Genomic DNA, 6000 nt, shown 5'->3' with positions numbered 1-6000 from the left:
GGGTTAGGCGGTACGGGGGCCGTGGGGGGTAGCAATGCCACTGGAGCTTAGCCGTCGGCATAGATGGACATGCCACGTCCGGCGAAAGTCAAAGGGCTAGACCCGGCGGTCGTCTGTGTCAGGGATAGACAGGACGGGGTACCTGTGGGCAGGGGGGTAGCAATGCCGTCCGTGAGGGGGGCCACACCCCGGAGACGCGTGCCGCCTCTTCGGACATGCCACCACACCACCCCGCATGTATGAGGGCCCGGTGCGACGCTCCGGTAGCATTGCTACCCCCCAGGGCCCCCGTCCCGCCTAACCCTGTAGCGTTAGACCACGAGATCTAGCCCTTTGACTTTACACGGACGGGCTTTGACCAGTGGAACTCTCCCCCGGTTGTGTTAGGTCAGCCCATAGGAACACTTTGGAGCAACATCCGGGCCATACCCACAGCAAGATCCCCTCCGTGTAGACCCGACGCGTCTGTTTCACCCCTCCAGGTGCCGGCGGCGGTGCCGTCCGTGAGGGGGGCCACAGCCCGGAGACGCGTGCCGCCTCTCCGGACATGCCACCACACCACCCCACATGTGTGAGGGCCCAGTGCGACGCTCCGGTGGCATTGCTACCCCCAGGGCACCCGTCCTGCCTAACCCTATAGCGTTAGACCACGAGATCTAGCCCTTTAACTTTACACGGACGGGCTTGGAACTCTCCCCCCGGTTGTGTTAGGTCAGCCCATAGGAACACTTTGGAGCAACATCCGGGCCAAACCCACAGCAAGATCCCCTCCGTGTAGACCCGACGCGTCTGTTTCACCCCTCCAGGTGCCGGCGGTGGCGCCGTCCGTGAGGGGGGCCACCCCCCGGAGACGCGTGCCGCCTCTTCGGACATGCCACCACACCACCCTGCATGTATGAGGGCCCGGTGCGACGCTCCGGTAGCATTGCTACCCCCAGGGCCCCCGTCCCGTCTAACCCTGTAGCGTTAGACCACGAGATCTAGCCCTTTGACTTTACACGGACGGGCTTTGACCAGGAACTCTCCCCCCGGTTGTGTTAGGTCAGCCCATAGGAACACTTTGGAGCAACATCCGGGCCAAACCCACAGCAAGATCCCCTCCGTGGAGACCCTACGCGTCTGTTTCACCCCTCCAGGTGCCGGCGGCGGCGCCGTCCGTGAGGGGGCCACACCCCGGAGACGCGTGCCGCCTCTTCGGACATGCCACGACACCACCCTGCATGTATATATGAGGGCCCGGTGCGACGCTCCGGTGGCATTGCTACCCCCCAGGGGCCCCGTCCCGCCTAACCATGTAGCGTTAGACCACGAGATCTAGCCCTTTGACTTTACACGGACGGGCTTTGACCAGTGGAACTCTCCACCCGGTTGTGTTAGGTCAGCCCATAGGAACACTTTGGAGCAACATCCGGGCCAGACCCACAGCAAGATCCCCTACGTGTAGACCCTACGCGTCCGTTTCCCCCCTCCAGGTGCCGGCGGCGCCGCCGTCCGTGAGGGGGGCACACCCCGGAGACGCGTGTCGCCTCTTCGGACATGGCACCACACCACCCTGCATGTATATATGAGGGCCCGGTGCGACGCTCCGGTGGCATTGCTATCCCCCAGGGGCCCCGTCCCGCCTAACCATGTAGCGTTAGACCACGAGATCTAGCCCTTTGACTTTACACGGACAGGCTTTGACCAGTGGAACTCTCCACCCGGTTGTGTTAGGTCAGCCCATAGGAACACTTTGGGGCAACATCCGGGCCAAACCCACAGCAAAGATCCCCTCCGTGTAGACCCGACGCGTCCGTTTCCCCCCTCCAGGTGCCGGCAGCGCCGCTGTCCGTGAGGGGGGGCACACCCCGGAGATGTGCGCCGCCTCTTTGGACATGGCACCACACCACCCCGCATGTATGAGGGCCCGGTGCGACACTCCAGTGGTATTGCTATCCCCCCAGGGCCCCCGTCCCGCCTCTTCAGACATGGCACCACACCGCCCCGCATGTATGAGGGCCCGGTTAGACTGGACGGTGTACCTGGGGGGGTAGCAATGCCGCTAGGTGTTGCTTTGGGCCCTCCTACGGTTGTGGAAGCGTGGTGGCTGGCGCAGGCACCCGGCACGCAGCTCCGGGGTGTGCCCCCCTCACCGGCGTCGTTGTGGGGCACGGCGGCAGCAACGTCCGTGAGGGGGGCAATCGATATACCATCGGGGTATGTTTTTTTGTTAGATAAGGCACATTTATGTTGTGAAAAAAACAGGAAAAAGTAAATAATATAAAAAAATATAGAGGTATGCCGACGGCCGCACACGGCCACGGATCGGTGACGTGGCAAAGGGCGGGGATCGATGACGTGGCAACATCCATGGGCCAGGCCTATGCCGGCGGCCAGGCCGTCGGCATAGATTTGCTACCCCACGGACCGGCGAGCGACGCGGATCGATGACGTGGCGGGCGACTCGGATCGATGACGTGGGGGCTATGCTGACGGCCGCCGTTAGCCCGTCGGCGTAGGCTGACGCCGTCAAAAGGCCGTTTCCGCCCGGGTAGCCGGGCCCACGTTCTATGCCGACGGGCTTATCTATGCTGACGGCTGCCGTAGGCATATTTCTCGCGATGCCGACGGCTGAGCTTTGCCGACGGGGGCCGTCGGCATAGATGGATATACGCCGACGGCTTTTCTATGCCGACGGCTTGGGCTGGGCCGTCGGGATAGGCCAATCTATGCCGACGGTGGCCGTCGGCATAGGTTCGGCCGTCGGCATCGCCAGTTATTCTGGTAGTGAGGTATCGGCCTCTAGCTTGCTGTCAAAGACGCGTTCTTGCAGAGAACCTGAGTAAAGATGTAATTCTCGCCAACGCATCAATGCAATGCAAGTTATGGTGTGCTTGAAACTTTTTGTGGAGCGTTCACTAGATAGTAGTGTTAATGCTTCTCCATGCTCTTTCAAACTATACTTCAATCTGCTAAGTACATGCTTCAATATACTCCATTTGAGAACAGTTTGTCGGGATATGAGGATGAGTCAAGAAAGTCCGTTTGGACTGATTTGCATGGAACCCAATATGTTGCAAACCCAGACCTTATTTCTTATGCTGTAGGGCATCTATTTTAGACTCTGGGTCAGTTTTTTTTTCTAACAAAGAAATAACTGTCTGCTCAAGCGGCAGACAGAACATCACGGTGCCCTTCATTATATATGAAAATGTAGTTACTTTTTTGCGGGGGGTGGTTAGCTTATTTGTATCTAAATCATCTAGAACTTGAATGTACTGTGAACAGTGAAAACAATTACAATATTAATATACTAAGATAGCAGGCCATGGTGTATGATATACAAGAGCACTAGATTAGTTATTTCCTCCACGAGAAAAGATTAGTTATGTCCTGATATATAGTTCTGAAAACGGAAGTCATTACGTCAAAACTTTTGAACTATTTATTTTTATTGCTCGAGTATTTTACTATAGGGTTGCGAGTTTGATGTTGAACGGCAAATTTAGAAGAAAAAGTTCATTCGAAGGTAGAAAAGAATGTCAAACAAATTATAGTTTACTGGTAAAGATCTCTCGGTGGAAAGTTAAGAGATGAAAACATGCAAAGCCACACAAGATAAACACTAGCCCGTGTGAATCGATAGGGGTTAATGACTAGTAGTATAAAATGCTCAAATATGGTGATTTCACCAACCTTCTTGCACATGGATGTTTCAGATAAAGAGCTACCAGGAGTTCGAGCTCCATTTTACATTTCCAGTTTAACTTTTTTTGAAAGGTGCTTATAATACAGAAAACACTTTAGATGGAAATTCTACTGAACTTATCGCAGGTTGCTTTAGACTTGCCTTGAGGAACTGGCGACAAAATACACATAAACAAACTTTGTTAGAATTATATCCATGAACTATATATATTCCCAACTAGCCATACAGGATGTTGTCAAAGGGATTTTTGTTGGTCTGCACAAGCTTTGTGGAATGAAATGCACACCTGCATGACACAATTAGTTTCCATTATCTTATTAGTTCAAGTTCTTTTTGTGAGGTTAGTTCATGTTACTCTTCTTTATTTAGTTGGCTGGACAAAAAAGTAACAGTGTGTGTGTGTGTGTGGCTATCTTAAAGTTGCAATTACCCAATCGCAGTATACAATATACATTTTTGTGTGGATACTATATTCTAGATGCATATCTATATGTTAGATATATGACTTCTCTATTTGTACTAAGAGGGAACCTTGTTCGTTACGACATGCATATCTGTATGTTAGATATATGGTCCTAATGTATGTTTGGCTTGCAACATATGGCTAAAGAAAAGAGAAAGATTGAGGGAACAAATTTCAAGATGAGTGCCTGACAGAGTGCCATGCCTAGTTCACAATTATACGTTCTGGTTACATTTAAATCGATCCTCAGCCAGGAATAAGAAACGACAAGGATTTTTCTTGATCATTTACAATACACTTTACTGATGTGAGCCTTCCTTCGATAAATGATCAATGCCAGAATATTTAACTGTTACATGCAACTTCCATCTCCTCATGCTGAACTTTCGTTATGTTTATTTAATCTGTTGCAGTGGCGCTTTGCTAGTCAGCTCTATTTCTGAACAATGGACAGGGTGATGGTGATTCATCCTATAACAATATCATAGAAGGTGTCTGCAGGAAGTTCATAGAGAAGCTTGTCATCCAGCATGAAGGGCGCGGGAAGATGAAGACGAAGATGATGCATGGCTAAGTTATTGATAGAATGGTGGAGAATGGGGCTACTACCAGATAGTTTTAGATTTACTATATAGAATATCAGTTTCATGGTTAATATATAGGAAATCATGTAATATATTTTTCAGATTGTGTTCCATGTAATGCAACAGAGTTGATTAAATATATGAGATCTTTCTGTTTGGTGGATTGTTCACTAGTAGGAAAAGGGGCTTTTACCCCGGTTTGTAAGAGCCTTTTGTCCCGGTTTTCGAACCGGGACTAAAGGGTCGTTACTAAAGCCCTAACCCTTTAGTCCCGGTTCTTACACGAACCGGGACAGAAGGTCCTCCACGTGGCCGCTGCTGCCAGCCCAGGCAGGGGGGCCTTTGGTCCCGGTTGGTGCCACCAACCGGGACCAATAGGCAGGGCCTTTTGTCCCGGTTGGTGTCACCAACCGGGACCAATAGGCATCCACGCGTCAGCAGCTGGCAGGAGCTGAGGTTTTTGTTTTTTTTGAAAGGGGGTGGTTTAGGGGTTTTGGGGGGTTAATTTAGGTGTTTCATATATTGTGTTAGCTAGCTAATTAATAGAGAGAAGTGTCCTCTCTTATCTCCGTGCTTGGTCGACGCTACGTACTATATACGTATGGAGAGGAGTAGACACGCTAGCTAGTAATCAAATGAAGGAAACAGAAGATCGTCATGAACATATGCATACAGAGAGAAGTGATATCGACCACCTCTCCTTCTCCGAGATATTGGTCGAACAACAAGTTCTCGTATATCTATCCGACACTACCGGCTACATATATACAATAATTATCTCTTACAATACAATCTCCTAATTAAATTGTAGGAACACAGGGTCCACATAGTATTCTCCGTTTTCAGCGATCACGTGGTCAAGGAAGAATGCCGCCAATTCCTCTTGAATTCCTCGCATACGATCTGGTGCTAGGAGTTCATCCCGCTTCCGAAACATCTAATTTGAAGAAGGGGGTCAATACATATATATATGAATAAATGAAACTCAACACAAATGATGGTAATAAAATAAAATTGTGAATATTATTGCTTACGCACTTCATATTGTTCTTCAGTGTAGCCCCGCTCACAGGTCGTGTAGCGGATGGACTCGCAAACGTAGTATCCACAGTAATTATTCCCGGGTTCCTGCCACAACCACTTTACAAGAAATAGAGGTCAATCAAACTGATAAGCAAGCATGCTAAATGGTATTGATGAAACTAGCGCTTGAATCACTAGGAGATGCGCGGAACATGCTACTATAGTACTTACTTTCGGGTGAT

The sequence above is a fragment of the Triticum aestivum genome, chromosome 2D (assembly GCF_018294505.1).
Source record: "Triticum aestivum cultivar Chinese Spring chromosome 2D, IWGSC CS RefSeq v2.1, whole genome shotgun sequence".
NCBI classification, from domain to species: Eukaryota; Viridiplantae; Streptophyta; class Magnoliopsida; order Poales; family Poaceae; genus Triticum; species Triticum aestivum.
The sequence above is the reverse complement of the archived record's forward strand: the minus strand, read 5'-3'. Positions refer to the sequence as shown.